Source organism: Gymnogyps californianus, chromosome 12 (genome assembly GCF_018139145.2).
Source record: "Gymnogyps californianus isolate 813 chromosome 12, ASM1813914v2, whole genome shotgun sequence".
Lineage (NCBI taxonomy): Eukaryota > Metazoa > Chordata > Aves > Accipitriformes > Cathartidae > Gymnogyps > Gymnogyps californianus.
Window position 1 is genome coordinate 17247359 of NC_059482.1, and position 18615 is coordinate 17265973.

Sequence of the window (18615 nt, forward strand, 5' to 3'; positions counted from 1 at the left end):
GAAACTGCAGTAGGGTAGATATAATTTATATTCATGTCCTTGCAGAAGTAATATACGTATTAAAAATGTGCCTGCTGTAAAACCTTGGAGTTTTAGAGATCTTCACATTACAACCATGCTACCAATAAAAACAGCAGCTATTCTCAAACCAACTTGCACATTAAGAACGTTATGTTCTTCAGCACTTTCCCCATATTCTTTTTTCTAGAGAGTTTTGATTTCTTCTAAATTCAGAATCAGGCTTTCAAAGTACAGAATGTTGCAAATTGATTAATGGAACTCATGTTCCCTTATATGTTCACAGTTGGAACTGCAGTAAAAGATGGATTAAACCAACTGAGAGGTAATATGAAATTGAGATTTTTTTGGTCTCTGAAAACCTGGCTATAAGTTAAGCTTCTTATTCTTCCGTGAGATAAAGTAGGTATTTGAACAGAATTAAACACAATATGTATTGAAATATGTATTCACATATACAAGAAATATTCAGAAGCAGAGAAATATTGTCATCTCAAGTAAATAAAACTTGATCTACCCCACTGCCAAATCCATTTTTTTTAGTAAAGTGGGACTTTTAGTATTACACTGTTTTTCTTCTTTGTACTGTTGTTGACACTCTCAGAACCATCTTCAAAGCACCGTACTCTTTTGTGTGGTGTAAAACCAGTATGCTTCCAATTTTGCCATCAATCATCTTTAATAGCATATGCTATTAATGTAATTTTGTTATTGAAGATTCCTAAATCTATTCAGTGGTTTGCACAAGACAATTACGTTTTTTGTTATATGCATGCAGGCAATCAGATAGCGCCTTTTTAAATTAGAGCAATTAAACATGGTCATTATAAATGGTAGATTATTAAAAAAATCATGAAGTGTCAATATGACATTCTTTGATTTAAAATAAAATGGTAACAGAACAGAGACATGCATTTTAATTATTTCATTTCAAAAGTGTACTTGAAAAAACTGCTTTATGAAAGCTTGCTGATGTTGGGAAGTGTTTTCCATAGCTTTTACAGCGCTATGGATGGTTTTACAGATACTTCGTAACATCTTGAAAATCCACTGGAAACCTTTTCTAACACAAGAAAGTCCCTATACATTATCTAGAAAAATAATTCGTAAATACGGTCACTTTCCCGGAATAAGTGGTTTGGTTTTGGGGGGTTTTTTTTGCTAATCACACTAAAATGCAAAAAAAAAAAAAAAAAAAAAAAAAATCAGCACTGGTACAGTAATATCTGTTTAGTCAACATTAAACAAATTTCTACATCTTTGTATACCAACAAAAATTCAACAAATTATGCATATTTTTGCCATAATAAGTTAAACAGCTACATTATTTTGACAGACCACTTCTTTCTCTGTCTTCTTTCATCTTGCTGTACCTGGTTACTCCCTGTCTACCTTTGCAATATCAAAACCACTCATTCAGGGAGGAACTTAAGCATATGCGTAATGCATACACAGTCCTACCGGTACCAAAATTAATTTAAATCAAAGTTAATAAGTTACTATGCATTAGTCAATAAGCATACTATGCTTTCAGTCTTACTGTAACTGTAGTTGATGAGTGCCAGAAAGAATTCAGCTTCCTGAGTGTTCCTCTTTCCATGTCTTACCTGGCAGTAGTACAAGGAATCTGAATAGGCATATCTGGATCCATCTCTATGTCTGATAAGTTTGAAATATGAACATGAAATATGAACTATAAAGTTTGATAGCTTTTTACACCCACGTTAAAGAATTACAATGAAACATCTACAAATTTGGACACTGTACAAATATCCTCCATAGTATGAAAGATCTATTAAAATTGCTTAAAATACGGTCCAGAATGTCAAGTATAGCACTTCACTCTCCCAGTCCAAAATTTATGGCTGTATCCTGTAGACACTCAGGTAGAGTTTAAGGGAAGTTATTTGTAAACATAGTGCTTTCTTACTTACTTTTGTTCCTTAGAGCCTTCTAGAGTGCAGTAAGCCGAGTGGAGTAAAAAACAGCTGTTTTTAACCTACAGCTAAATTCAACATGCAGACATTAGCCTGGTATAACTGGAGTCTGAGGTCCTTTTATTTACATCTTTGGTTTTAGGGAGGAATATTTTCTGCAGGAAGTCTACCTTACATACTCAAATAAAATAGTGCCAACAGATTTGCTTTAGAACCATGGGATATACCTCAAGAAGTTACCTGCCAAATGAAGATTTATACCTAGACACATACTAAGAAAACCATAAAACAATGAAAGAAGATAAATGTTCTAGTGTGATGTTATTTACCATGCTACTGAATATGAATAAGACACAGCTCTTAACTCTAAGAGTGCTAGCTCTGATTACTAAGAACAGTAGTTAAGAGTAATAAAGATTGCCCTACAAATGCTTTTTTGAACTTCACTACGGCTGATAAGCACAACCTGCCTGGGGTTGATATAAGCATTTTCCTTCTCCCATCTTGATTTCCATCTCTCCCCTCCCACCCCAAAGGCAGTCATTCTGACCTGAAGAATCCCTTTTACAGTATCTCTGTGTTCTACCGCTGATGCTTGAACCATAACACTATAATCGAGACAAGCAGGGCTAAAGGTATTATTATAAAAACACCCTTAGTGGCAAATATTATTGCCTTCACTTTCATTGTACCCATTTTTAGTTCAGATATTGACAGAGTTCTTGTTCAGAGCTAGTACAGAATTTGTCCAAGACCGATAGTTATTAGGAACATTTCTCAGTTTCTCAGGTTTGCTTTATGTTCAGCAAAAAACAAAGCCAACTACAGAACTGAACCCAGAACAGGCAAATTACATATAAAAGTAGACTCTGAAAAGGAGTTGTTCAAAGAATCCCTTTTTAGAAACGTGTACCTCAAATACAGACATGCTGGAGACCATATAGACATATATAATACTCTAATACCATACATTTTACAGAACTCACTATGATTTACTGCCTCATCTTTCTGTGCCATTTCATTGAGACAGCCTCTTGTGGGGAGCAAAATAAGTGACTAATATAGCTTTAACAATAGTTTAAAAATAAAAAACTAAATAACCATTTTGCAAAGAACAAAACGAAGCATATGAAAATGTTGGACTTGCATCCTCTTGTTGCGAAAGAGCTAAGCATGTCTTGTATCTCAGGCCAGCATGATTGTTTTGAATTCTTTGAGGAAAGCAGGTAAGGAGCAGAATAGGAGTTCAGTGAATGGACAGAGAAAGAAATCTGCTCTGGAAAAATGGTGAACTTCAAAATTGTTTTCAACTGTAAAAATGAGAGTATTTGAAGATTCTCATCCATGTGGAATCCACAAAGTAGTTTTAGCTAGCACAAATTATATGGATAAGCAACAGTATAAGAAATAAATCTATGTGGGATATCAAAAGGGGTAAGAAGAAATATCCCGTTCCATCCAAGCACTTCTCTGCACTTCGGGGTCATTAACTCTAGATGCAGTTGTGACTATATTCTGGTACATTTTGGTAAGTAATGTTTAATCCATTTTATAGATGGATGAAGTCAACTATACCCAACCTTATTAGCAGCAAGCCTAATACGGACTTGTATCTACCTGTCACTGTAGATATCCAGTCCTATTTTCAGAACAAAATTTATCAGAGAAAAATATTCAGTACAATTAGCTTTTTCTGCATTGCTTAATTTGAGATATCAAGGAAGTGAAACAAACAAAAAAAAGGAATCTATCACCTATATTAATGGATGTTTCAGATCAATTTAACCTGAACTAATATATTTTCTTAATGACAAATCAATGTCAAAAATAATGAAAGAACTTAAGATTCTGTGTGCTTTCCTAAAGTCTTTGCTGTTAAACAGGGTTGTACAGCCTGCCAGTCTTGCATTATTTATTGGCTGTGAATATTATTAGACCCTGTTGTGGTTTACAGTACAGAATAGATAGAAGCCAACTATTTCTTCTGCATTCTTTCAAGAGTTACACATTTGAAAAGGAAAAAAAAATAGTCTTTACATCAACTAAATAAAATTAAGAACTTCAAACAAAGCTAGAAATAGACTGCAAATGAATATATTACCAGTTTAATTTTCTGTTATTGGTACAATTTTACTGGCATGTCTACATTTTCTCCAGATGATTTTTCTCTTGAGCCCATGACTAGATGCTAAGGTCAAGAACCCATCTAAATAATTCACATTTATTATAGCTTATTTTACAGCCATGTTTGCAACAAAGAAAACTTCAAATTAATAAAAACTTAGCATGAACTATTACAGCAGAATCTACAGGCAAGAACTCACATGCACTTAGCACTGTACAAACAAGCAAAGAGAAGTTCCCCTTCTTATGAAGGCTTTTAAACTTCAGGATGACAGGTGGGTAGTGTGGATAAGAGCACAAAAGGTAACAGGATGATCATTAAAATTTATCTCAAAATGTCATTTTCAGAGGTGGTTCCATAGTTTTATTTAGTGGACCAAGGATAGATATATTTACTTACTTTCCAGTGCAGCTAGCTGAAATGAGTCTTCCCTAATGCCTATATCTACCACGGAATGCACTTTTGACTGTCCCTCAATCTCATAATAGAAGAAAAAGCTTCAAACCTTCCTTTTTTCTACAGGTAGGAGGAAAGTCAGACAACCTATCAGCTAATATTTGGAGATTTTTGTGAGAAAAACAGAAAGTATGAAAAGAAGAATTAAGAGAAAGGACAAAAGAGCTTATTGGCATCAAGTTTGCAACAAAGCTGGGCATCACCATTCCCTAATAAAGTCACGGATGACAACTCTACAAGAAACCACTGGTAGAGCAGAAAAACTTAAGGGGTCCTTCAAAGGAAAAACAAGTAATTTCTGTTGAACACAACAGTTATCAGTGTGTGAGTACAGTTAAACAGAAGTGCAGGCAAACACAATGTTAAGGTTATGAGCCAGAGAAATGATGCTTATAGCAGTATTTTGAATGACTTGAAGTAGGGCAAGTTGTGATTTACCAAGCACAGACAGGAGGAGGTTGGCTAGTCAACATTTGTTACTATTAGAACCCATATGAAGGATTTACATGCTTGTGGACATGTGCACTTGTGTGTATTATATGTATTTATAAAAAGTTATTTTGGGGGAAAAAAAACAACACCCACAACAAAACCCAAAAGAACTTACCAGACTACACCAATATATACTCAATATGCAAAAAAAAAAAAAAATTACCACTGAAAAAAATCAGATGGAAAATGACAAAATTGATCAGAGGGCTTAAACAGCAGTAGGGTAGAAAGTATAAAGACTGAAAGATTAAAATTAATCAAAAGAATGCATTTAGAGTAAGCTGCTAATATGGAGAAAAACTTCACTGAAGTTTTCAAAAACATACGAATTACTGAAGTTACTTTTCCAGATAGGTGAGTTCTGACCATTTAAAAACATACCCGCAATAACGTAAAAAAAATAAAAGCAACATGATGTTTAGCTTTCTGCATATTCAGCATTTTATTTTTAATTTAGATTTAAATAATTAAAGTTTATATACCCAGAAGTATAGGAAACTTAAAAAATTAAGAACTAATAGAGGTTGACTGCAATGATACTCTACCCCATGCCATCATCAGACTGAATAGACTCGCAGTCTGCTGTAAAGACTGAGAATTCTATCAGAATAAATGAAGCTATGAGCAGAACAGGGATGACTATTTACAGGAATTTGCAAAACTTTCAAGTCTGTTTTTGTTTTTAAAAAAGCCTGTATAAAAATTGGATCCTTAAGACAGAACTTACACTTACAGAATTATCTTTAATGCCAAAACATGCCTGTACCTTGCAAACCTAATGTCTTTTTAAGTGCTAGGTAAAGATGAAAACACTGACTTTTTTTTTTATTGGAGGTGGGGGGGAGAATTGCAAAAGGAGCAGTTTGTCCATCCACAAGGGGCTGTGCTAGGGTTACCAAGCTAATTTACCTTGTGACCTAAGCTAGATTTTTGAACCCATTCCTTCAAAGGTGAAGAACTAGGGTATTAAGCTTGATTCATTTAAAAGTGCCCTACCAACATAACGAATGTTTTTAATAAGATCTACAACTCTACCGGGAAAACAGTATAAGAAAAGCCCAAGTACTCCTTTAATGTTTAAAACTTGATTAAATATTTACAGTAGCGTAAAACTGAAAAATCAGAAAGCTCCTTCCTGACTTGATCATATCAAATCATGTTTATGGTAGCTTACGAAAACTATCAATTTGTACCGTTATTAGAAACAAACACAAAAGCTAAATTCAGATATACAAAATTTTGTCATCTTTATCATGTGTGTGTCCATGAATTCACCTACTTATCATGGAAAAAACAGGACTAGATATACTTATGCTTACTAAAACCACTATTTTCATTTTAAAGACTGAGACATTTGAGAGAGAATACTTCTTTTTTCCCCCCCTTCCCCTTATATTTCTTCTGGAGTCTGAAGGCTTATTTTGGACATGTACCTATCAATCAGGAATTTTCACTTTTGTTTCAGATTTTCAGACTTGTTTTATTGACCTTCTGGGTAATGAATGTAAGCCCCTTAGACAAAAAGTTTGCTTTTCTCAGCCGCCTCCTTATAAATAGTCCATACAGTACATGCATAGCTTTCAAATTACTTCAGGTTCTCAACAAGCATTCAGGTGCTCACTCCTTATTAGCATGGCCTTAGGAAGAAAATTCTTCCATGGAAGTCCATGGACCTGAGAACAGAATTTTGGTTCCAGAAGAGTTCCTATAATGCAAAAAGTAGACCGAACAATTAAAAGTCCCAGTCAAGAACAGAGTTCGAATGAGTTCATTATGCTTGAAGGAGTTTATAATCCCACTATAGAAGACAGAAGATAGTGAGAGGAAAGAGAGAGAGAGAGGAAGTTATTTGACCATAGTCATACCATAATCCAGTGTCATTCTCTGCAAATGAAGCACCTATTCAAATACCTTAACAAGTGTTAGACATCTAGCAAAGCTGTTGAAGCTACAAAACCCTAAAACACCCAGTTCTCTCAGGAATGAATTAGTGTACTAAAATAAATACCATGGTCAGCTCTTTGCAAATGAAGTCACAGTACACATAACAAAAGAATTCGAAGTGAAATCACTGTCGTTATAACAAAACAACTTGATTCTGTTTTTGACAACGACATCTGGTATCCCTGGTGAGTTAGGTCTTTAAAATGACTGCCTATAGGTGCTTTTAAGAAGCTAATTGTTACCTTGAGGCAATTTGGAAACCTGCATATTCCCAAGTAGTGATACAGCTATATATGCCCAAAAGCCTATCTCACTATTGACATACTAAAGCAAGGACCCCAAAAATCCTGAGAACACAGAAAACAGAAATCCCACATCTTCCATGCTCCAAGGCACTCCTCAAGGAAAAGGCAGAGAAGCTGATGCTTCCTTCACCCTCCAAATCAGCTGCTGGAAAACCACAAAGGTTTTCCTGTAGCCAGCCAAAAGTACATGGAAGCCAGTATGGTTCTGTAAAATACAAACTGGCCAGTCAAACTAGCTCTTCCAGCCAGTGGTACTCATTAATAAGGATATGAGACGCAAAAATATAATTTATTTCTCAATTGTATGTTTTACAAAACCAGAAGCAAGCAATGTAATTGACTAACCAGAGCAAACCACCAACACTATGAAATCAAGACTCCTAATCTAAGTCAAGCTGTCATTTTGTGCAAGTTGCTAACTTCCTTGTGCCTCAAGCTTCCCAGATGTACAGTTCGGCAAAAATACATTTTCAATGAAAAACAGATGCTCTTTCAAAAACGTGAGGCTCTCAAGGATAAGTAAATACTTTATGTTTTACTATGCAAAAGATTTCTACATATCCTTTAAAGAAATAATTACACTATTTTGGTTTAGCTTTAGAATTTGGGTACGAGTAGGATTCCTATGAAGAAGCCTAACATTGCTAGCCAGCTTTCATTCATTCATATAAATACGAAGAGCATATATATAGCAGTGCAAAGCAAGCAAACTGCTTTTCATGGATTACACTACTTTGCTGTAGTTTTCAGCTTTATGTACTTGGTTACAAATTACCATCTGTACCATGTATGTTAATAGCTAGATGATAGTATTCATACATAGAGGCAACCACATTCCATCTGCCATGCAGTTAGGCCACACATAACTCAGTCCCACCTTTAAACAAAACAACTGCTGCTTACTCAGACTGACAATGAAATGAAATGATTGATGTCACAGGCAGCTACCATCTAACATTCAACCAAATGTGCACTTAGCATTTAGGCGTCACCTGTTCCAGGCATAAAACAAAACGGGCTTTTTTCACAGTAATTATTTGTAGAGAAAAAGTCTGACACTTCACCCAAAGCTCAGCACAGAAGTGACTTCAAGTAACCCCCAGAGAAAAGTTGCCCTCCAACCCTCACCCTCTTATTTGACACACTACTTTTAGTTATGTGTTTAGTAGGCATATTACATTTTCAGAAAAACTTCTTGTGTGCACTAACAAAGTTAAAATATTCAGAGTATTACCTGAAAATGATTTAAATTTATCAGAGTATGATCAACTCCCATTTGTAAACAATGCAGATTCCAATATTAAAATAAAAACTTATTTTTTTAATAATTATGAGATATCTGATATTGATACACACCAACTAGCACTCAACTCCTGGAATCAAATAAAGTCCCTCTAAGGTTTCAATGCATTCTTGGAAAGCAATCAAAGGCCTCTTTTTCCATAAGTTTGTTATTTATAGAAAAGCATTTGATTGTTGCATTGAAGTGTGCACTCTATGTGTAAAAAGGTGTTTATGGGTTTTAGTACAGTATAGTTAATACCCAAGCAATACCTAGCCCTTTTATAATAAAGAACCCTTACTGAGAGGATATATATTGTACTTTTCATCAAGTGTACAGCATACAATTACATTTGCTGGTGGTCTATAATGTAAACCCCAGTTGAGTCAGCTTATAGCTTATAGATTTGTTGCTCTGCATACGACAATTAAGAACAGTTACATTTTTGTACTTAACTGAAAGTAAAGAGTAAGATTTGAGAAAAACATTCATACTTTATTTCAAAGCAAACTATGAAAACTTGCATAATAATTTAAAATTAAAGCTACACTGCTTAGGAATTAATATATTCTTTCTGCTAGTTATGGATTGATAATTACACATTTTCCCACAGAAAAAGAAAATAAAACGTGCAAAGAACGCACAAAACAGACCTTCATGCACACAAAAGATACAGTCACATTAAGTATAAATGTGGTAAACACAGACCTAGCAAAAATCCTACCCACAGCATAACTTTAAGCATCCATTGGGCTGTGCAGTTGACAATATTTCAAAACACAAGAGAAAAAAAGCTACACAAGAAAATTAAAACCTTTCCCATCACAATGAAATCCTAAGAAAGCGTTACCTGTTTGCAAACATCCAGAATCTGAAATTTAATATCAATCCACAGTTTCCCATACATGAATATAAATATGTATCCAATCATGTAACATTCAAAAATTAATGTTACATTTAAGGTTAGAAGGCAAAGTAAAACTCAGGCTTTCACAGCCTGACCTATTTCAACCCCAATACGCGATTTAAATATGTGCACCTTTTTGTCGGTTTTGTGGGGGTTTTTTGGTCATTTGTTTGGGTTTTGTTCATTTTGTTTGGGTTTTTGATGTTGTTGTTTTTTTTTTTTAAGAGTATAGCAGAAGAGAGAAAATAACGTTATTTAAGATCACAAAACTTGCAGTCCTGAGAAGCTTCCTTTTGATACTTACTGGAATTTTGCAGGGGTACAGGCTGAGGGACAAGTTCTTAGAAGTGACAAGTCTTTTTAAAACACACATAAGCATAACTAGATAACTGAGTTGTGCACCAATGTCATAAGAAAAATTTAATACCAGTATGAACTACATCATGCATAAATTGTTATGGCAAAGTTTACTTTCAAAAATTAGGCACCTTTCACTTCACAGATTTCAGTTCTGTCCATCATACTATAGTCACAATTGAGCAAAATACTTAGGCACAATAAATGTGAGATGAAAAGTCCCTCTCCAACCTCCCAGAGTCAGAAACCCTGTGGCAGAGATTATGTCAGTGCTAATCCCAAGCTCTCAAACACTCCTGACAGGCATGGTTAACTACATGAGGTGTCTACTGTGTGACTGAACAATCTTGATACAATTTTGGTCCAAAAAAAGCCATCTACATACCCATAAAGCACAGTTCTTTTGGAATTGTTTTATAGCTAAGATTTAGTAACACATATTTAAGCACTTTCCTTAAATCAAGCCTTCCACAGAAGCTTTAAATAAAACCAAAATAGTTTAGAAAAGAAAGTTACAAGTACAATCCTGGGTATTCTCCTTCTGAGAGGCATTTTGGTGCATTCAAAGTTAATTCACTGAACCAACTTGAGATCAGGAATAATAGAAGTTCCACAAACTCTGATTCTTTAGGCTATATAGGCAAAATTCTTACTTACCATTCTTTAATCATCATCTAAGTAACAAAATAATATCTGTACTTACAGATTTTTAAGGATACTGGAAAAAGGTCGACGTTTTTATATATATACACACACACTTTTCTTACTGTAAAGTAAACCAAACTAAGCAAGTGTAATGTACAGTAAGTGAATATCTAGGTGGACAGAGAGGTAGATTAAATGGAAATGCAAGTATAAACAGCCTCACACAATCCAACAATTAAGTCAAAGTGAAATGCAGATTTAACATCTAATTACAAGAAAGAACTGTGAAGTACGTTATAAAGTCAAGTGTTTGCACAGAAATATATTTTGCTAGAAAGCAAAGTGGTAGCTCATTTGCATATTTCTTTTTGTTAGCATACAAAAGAGTCAAACTGCTAAAATTAAGATAGCAAATTGTTTGAAAACCTCATTTTTAAGCAAAATAAATCAGGCTGAAAACAGCCATTTTATATAGTCCCAATTTTTGCAAAGTTGATCCAGAACACATCTTTCTGAAAAATCAGACTAGATTAATTGTTATTTTAGACTACACAAACCTTCTGATGATTTCAATAGATGCTGACTGCTCTGATCACAAACTTGTTCAGTACTTCATTAACATTAAACATACAAACAGTTAAGCAGGTGGTTTAAGCATCTTGCTGGATCAGAGCCAGAATTTTCAGCACCATAGGAGTGGCCCCTCTCACCCCCAAGTAGGAAAACCTCTTTCATATTTACAGAACTTAACAGATCACTTTCTGGAAAGTAGCAGTCATTTAAAATGCTCTACCATCGCAAAATTAAAAAATGGGGTAAATTCAAGATTCAGTGATTTTAGTCTTTTTTTCCTATGCAAAAATAAAATAAGCTACGGTATGACTACATGCTGATATTTTCAAGTTAGGAGAGCATCTACCCCATGTTTTAACATGAAGTGCAGGAGGGGCGCATAGACACCTTTTCTTGTGTTCCACTGCTGATGTCAAAATTCGCTTAGAATCATTAAATTTCTTAATAGGTCTCCAACATTATGAGCCACAGTATTATATGGGTGGAACTTTCCATAAAAACATAGGTGAATGTTGTTATCTTAATGACTGGATAGATTATTTGTTTGAATTTGATTTCATAACGTCTACTCTTTTCCCTTTATCTCTGACAGCAGCCTTCACTCAGACTAATAAACAATGACTCTCCTCATTCCAACATTTTGTGAGCTGTTAGGAAAACTATGCATTCAATAAGTCGAAGTTGAGGAGAATGGTAAGGTGCACAGGCACATATAGAATTTGCACCAAATTAGTTTTGTGAACTAGCCACATCCTTTAACATCTTCCTGCTCCCTAGTGATGGATATGGGCTTTCAAACTGATACACTATTGTTCATTGCAAGATAAATTTCAGCTGAGCATTTAATCAGATCAGGCAATGCTGGGCTTAAAGAGAAGTTCCTACAATCCAGTTAATACAAAATATGATGAAATAAATATTTGCAACTTGACCAAAGTTACCTTCTAGCATTAATTCAATCATAAAACAATGTTTACACAGATGATTAATGATTACACTATACTACGTGCAAATTCAGCTTTGTTTATGACGGTTAACAGATTACCTTTACAAAAAATGCTTGCTAGGAGTTAAACATTGTTCTTGTAGAGAAACTCAGAATAAACGGATGAAGTGAAATCTGATAGAGTATGCATAATCCAACACGCTGATATTGTACACAACTTAAGCCATGTGTTTGTACAGGAGAATATATTAAGCCCCATCTGTTTTAACAGTTTTTAATGTTATAAATTAAGAAAACATCAAAAATGTCAGGAGACAGCAAACACTTATTTGTTGTCTTTCAGCTCTATATTTATTAGACAAGTTTGTTATCAAACTATTCCTCCAAACATGAAAAGAACAGCAGGCCTTCTGGAAAACCAGATGGCTGCTGTGGTTTTGAAATATGTTCTGGAAGGTTTATATAGTTTACATTTTTTCTTTTTCATAAAGGATTGTGTGGGATGTGGCATGGTTCTCAGACACAAAACTCCTGCAAAAAAACCCCAAGGGGTATGTGGGTGGGAGAGTGAGGGACTACTTGAGGATACAAAAAGAAAGCAAAGTTATCCATGTCACTGAATCTAGGAGAGCTTCTCGTAAGAAAAGAGAAACACTTTGGCTACAAAGGAAAAAAGTTACCACTATAAAGAAAAAAATGCTTTCAGACTGCACAGTCTTAGGCATTTCACTGCCTTTCTCTGAAACAGAAGGGGGCCCTAGACACTGAAATTAAATAGGGCAACAGAAAGAATAGTGAAACATCAGAAGAAATATGTTTGATGGGATGAATTACATGCATGTCAAGAGGAAAAAAGAAAAAGGTCAGTCTATCAAACTGAGAACATAATCATATTCCAAAAGGAAAAATGTTTAATAACATTTGGCTAGTCATTAAATCAATACACAGTAGGAGGAAACCCCAAATATAAAGAGGACTCAAAGCCCAATTACTGGAAGGATTAGAAAATGCAAGAAAAAGAATCCATGACTACCTCCGGTAATTTGTATTTTTGCTGTTTGCCACGCCATTTTCTATCACAATCTTTTGTTTTGGAGCAGGAAAAAAAAAAATTTTTAAAGTATTTCATTCCTAGGACACTGTTTTCACAGAAAAAAAAGAGGCAATTGAGAACTTGGATAGCCTCTGGGATTGGGATGGCCAATCTTCCTGACCTAGCAAGGGGGACAGGCAAGCCAGGTGCCAGTGTTCTTTTATAACCACAGCCCACCATGCCTCCCTGGCTCCCCCTCACCTGGGGATTCTGGTTATACACCACCCCCCACCCCCCCAAAAAAACCCCCAAACAACCCTGTTGCCAGTCCCATGATATACCCCTGCTTACACAGCCTGCTTCCAAGCTGCAAATAACCTACCTGACACTGACATGAATTTACATCCAAGTCTGACACTGGAGGTTGCCGAGATTACAAGCCAGGCACTTAGCCAGCACATGTGGTGGAAGAGCAAGAGACAGCTAACATGCATTGAAACAGGGGTGGTTATGACTGAATATAAGGAAAACATTGTTCCCATGAGGACATTGCCTAGAGGGGGTGTGCAGTCTCCATCCTTGCAAGTTAAGAGTCACAGGACAAAGCCCAGAGTAACCTGGCCTGATCTTGTAGCTGACCCTCCTTTGAGCAGGAAGTTGGAATAGAGACCCTGGAGGTCCCTTCCAACCTGGATGATCCTATGATTACTCAGACACCATGAGAGTTCCCAAGAACACTCATTTCTTAAGCCAGTCTATTTTTGTGACTTGATATTACAAGACACTGTCAGCAGATGGCCTACTGGACAGCTAACAAAACATGTGGATGAAACGATTTAGTTAAAATAAGCTGAAACACAGTAAATTTTTTTTTTTTTTTATCAGAGCATGAATATTCAGCAGATATTTTGACAATACGGTTAGCTAAAGAGGTTCATGGGAGAGACAGACTGACACACCAAGAAGCTGGTCAGAGGTGAGCAATGTTTAAATCCTTTTCAATTCGATTCTGTAACAGAGACTTTTGCTCTAGAAAAGCACACCTTGAGCTTGGCTTCCACCATCTCTAAAGCACAAATCCTTTGCTTCTCAAAACGTTAGTTTTTATTTTAGTGTATATAAACCCAACTAAAAAAATTTTTTTTGACTTTTTTTCCCCGTCATAGAACATGGTTAAGTCTCAACACTCCAAACCTGCTGCCAAAGGAAATTTTCTGAACAACTCTAGTTCCAAAATTTCTTTTAAAATAAGAATTAAGAAAAATTTTTATGTTGATGATATGACATGAAACAAAACACTCCCATCAGGGTTTTTTAGCAAGTTTTAGTGAGTTACTTTAATGTTTATATGACTATGTTTTATTCTAGTGTCAAAGATAAAAACTTAAAAAGCCATTTAAAAAAAAAATAAAACACTTTCACATTTTTTCCTTGCAAAATCTACCTTTTTTCCCCTTCTCCTTTCGTAAAATTAACCATTTCCCTAAGCTTTATAAATATTTTGTTTCACTGAAAAAAACGTTACTATTCTTTTGCCTAGGCTGTACTAGAAAGAAATGTGTAATTCTAGTAAGGCTGTTGCACATCATACATGTTACTTGTAACACATTACAATAGAGACATGCTCCACACAAGTAAACCACAAACGCATAGCAAGTCTAGGGCATCCAAGGATGTGTACAATGGATAGCTAAGTGCACACATGCCAGGATTTGCAGACAGAGGCCATCCAATTGAATGCAGTGAGAACTATTACTCCAGCTCCGTTTTTGGATTGCTCCAGATTTGATTACTTGACCAAACACCTTAAATCCTGCTCAGACAAAAGGTCTAAGAGGAGACAAAAAGGACATGTTTCAGAGACAACAGTGCTTTACCACTGCCAGAAGAATGGTTGGTTGGATATTCTTTTTGTCAAGACCTAAGCAGGAAGACACAAACTCAGTTTCCGTGCATGAGATACTACAATTGGTTGGGACGAATACAGAAAACGTGAAGCTATTCTCATACCCATGAGTTCTGATGCTTAAGTTCACGAACAATAATTTTATTGTGCTGACTAGATTCACCTGTGTGATACTCAACATAGAACAACATGGAAGAGTCACTTGTAAACTTAATTCACATTACTCAAAAATAAGAATCAAAGTAACCAAACTGATCAGGTATTTGCCACATACACATGGAAGGTGTGAAACTTAAATGGTTTCCCTTCTTTCAAGCGAATTCCAGTTTTTAGAAGGTATAAGAAAATCTAATAGCCATAGGAATAATATTTTAGGCAAACATGTTTCTTGCAGAAACTGTTGAAGAAAATAATCAAACAACAAAGCACAATTAATACTATATAAATTAAATGAATGATATATTATTTGACAATCTCACTTAAAGACTTAGCAAAAAGGACAAGTTTGTTATCCTTTGTTCCAAAATCCTTTTTCAAGGAATATTGTGCAAAAATCTTACATTTTGAATGAACACTGTACAAATCGCAGTGTACATATCTCAGTATATTAACTAAACCAAAATTAACATGCATGGAGAATAGCCACAGCTACAGTACATGAATAAGACTGATTCAAACACTTGCACTGTAAACTGTATATTTTCATTAACATTTTTTAATCCGAGAAACTCATTTAAATCCCAAACAAAAAAAAGTGTTTTAAATTTGCTTCTTTCTTATCTCTTCTCCTCGTTTTGTAAAGCTGTTATAAAAAAAATTATTTTTCTCCAAGCTATTATTAAGTAACTCTTGAACTACAGTGTTGTATTTTAGTTTTCATCACATTTAACCACAAATATAGTACATTTTCTTCACTCAAAACATATCTTTTATTGCTACTGTGTCTGTGATAATGATGCAGGTGAATTTTATCATTCCTTTCACCCTACTAGTAATGAACAAGTTCACTGCTTATTACTTTGGACTTGATCTCTAGCAAAACACTACTGGAACAAACAATTTGATTTGTCAACACCTTTACAAGGACTCCTCAATCAATGTCACAAATCCAAATTTAAACAGCAAAATACATTTGACTGCAAGACCCCAGACTGATTAGAGCTCCGAGTTCAGTGAATTGCACCAGACAGGACAGCAATCAGATTATTAACTCCACTTGAAAATACTCTCTGCTGCCTGGGATTAGCATGCATATTTTGATATAGATCGATAAGCAATCTCCTTTCTATAAGAAATGCCTGCAACATTCATTTGGCTGATCAAAGGTATATATCAGCTTGTTGTGACAGCTAGCTATTGTTTCCCTCTTTCTTTACAGGAGAGTCTCTATTAAAAAAAAATCCCTGGCTCCCTTTCACCTAATAGTGGAAGTCAACAGAGAATCACAAAATTCCATCTCCTCAATACCCAAACACAATTAGTACAAAAAGGACTTTTGCCTTTTTTGAGGTAACTTCACTTACTTTCACTTCTTTCTTTCTTTCCACTCCCCCTCCCTCCCCCATTCTGAAACTGTGAACATTCTTTTCTAGCCTTCCAAACGTTTTCATGGTATTATTCTTTACTTCATCCACAACTTAATTAGAAATAAACTGAAATTTTGATGTCTGTATTTTTTAATTTGGATAACGTTTTCCATATCAACAACATATTCCTGGATTTGGATTAAAAATAAAGCAACCCTCTGAAGGCTAAGGTGTTCACACAACAAAATCTATTCCCAGTTAACTTATCAGAGAAAGAAGGCAAGATATTTTCTCCATAAGGTAACATGAACTCTTAACTGAGCTCTGGATTTTGTTGCATCTGCAGAAGAGCTGAAAAACCAAAATTTATCTGCCAAATTTTTTCAAGATAAAAGCACAGGCATTTCATCCCTCCTCTAATTACATATGAAATAATCACTATCTCATCTAAGCTTTTTATCTTTTTAATAAAAAAGACATACTTTGAAAAAGACAAGCACAGCTTGTGAAGCAAACAGTCGAAAGCGAGATTTGCACAAAACAAACTACACACCATGTCTCAAGAATGAGGCCATGGGAAAGTCAATGGGCATTCTGATGTTCTGAAAAGGAGATACTCTCTCCGATCAACATGAGAAGAGAATTCCAAAAATCAAAGCTCTTTTCCAGCAGCACGTGCAATAGGTTCTTGGAGGAAAACAATCCAACCCACATTCAGTTGTGGTACTGAAGACCTGAAGCATAGGAGAGAAGATTCTCCTTTCATACCCATGTTTCAAGTACAGATAAAAGAACCAAGCAGCTTTCAATGCTGGTTTTATAACTTTTTTCAGTTCTTTACAATTTTAATTGATGAGCTTCCTAACCAAATATTTTTTTAATATAATTCAGTAACAGTGTACTGAATTCCTATACCGTTGAATTCAGTGAGCCTTTCCCGCTGCCAACGGCTTTGCTCCTATGCCTTGTCTCAGAACAGCCTACTCTGAGTACACCCTGTGCTCTAGGACTTCTGGAGAGAGTCAACACTTTTATTCTTAACCTGCCCTTACCTCCATGCTGATGCAGCCCCTTCACACTTGAGAGCAGCACATGAGAACTGGACCCATAGTCTGAATCTGGTCCAGTATGTATAATTTCTGTACATGTATCAGCATAAATTTTAGTCTCTTACAATTTTCCCAATACTTTGTCTCACAATACTGCTTTTGTTCTACTCCTAGGCCTTTTCCTAGCAGAAGTGGGACATTATTTTCTAATGTTCTATAAATAAAATAGCTCCTTCACCACTGAATCCTTACGGAAAATCCTGAGCTAATCATGTTAACTCTTAACAAGCAATAAAACAGGATTAGGAACCTCAACATCTTTTTAACCCTGTCAGTACATACTGTTTGATGTGCAAAATAAGCCTAGATTTCCCAACACAGAGACATAAATTCATACAGAGCAATTTCATCCATGTATGTATACCTAATGTACACAATATTAACTACGACAAGAGAATTTATCATATTGTAATCCTTGTTAGATTTTTTTCCCCCAGCATTTTTCAAACATTTATAATTTCTGGTATCATAGAACAGCAATGGAAACTGCTATGAATAAGAAATAATAATAAAAGAGATGATGTATAATTAATGAATTTATTCAAACTGGACAATCTATAGGCTAGAAGATACAGTAGGAGCATTCTGGGTATTTCTTTCAGCTAAAGATACAAACAAAAAAGCATATTTTAGATGGAAGTAATTTCATCCATTAAATACAAATTGAATATTTTAAAAAAATATTTCCTAATCGCACCTTTAAAAAAAAAAATCATATAATAACAATGAAGTATTTAGGGAAAGATAAGCAGTTCTTCATTTCAGCTCCACAACTAAAACTGCATATGGTAATGTATAGCATAGCAGGGGCTTTTGTTGTTGTTGACTGTTTTCTTTGTATTTTAAGTTTCAAAGTTTTTTTTTTGAACGGTACGTAGGGGGATGAGGGGAAGGGAAAAGAGTCCTACAAATACCCAGCAGCAAGTCCTAATCATTTTCCAAGGTGATTTTTTTTTCTGCAAAATAATCCTTTTGGTTTTGCAAGATCAACATCCATCTCCCTTTGCATCTTATGTCAGTATATCAAAGAAAAACTTGTATACTGATATTACGT

General features: G+C 35.1%; 1 long non-coding RNA gene across 2 annotated transcripts in view; it reads right to left on the reverse strand.

The window, feature by feature from the left end:
* Positions 1–18615, reverse strand: part of LOC127021257 (uncharacterized) — a 217875-nt gene that overhangs the window by 147748 nt on the left and 51512 nt on the right. Inside the window, exon 5 of one of the 2 annotated variants that reach the window (XR_007767187.1) lies at positions 6701–6733. The exons of the other annotated variant lie outside the window; for it this stretch is intronic. This is a non-coding gene — a long non-coding RNA (uncharacterized LOC127021257). Of the gene's footprint in view, positions 1–6700; positions 6734–18615 lie in introns of those variants that run through there. 2 annotated transcript variants of the gene reach the window in all.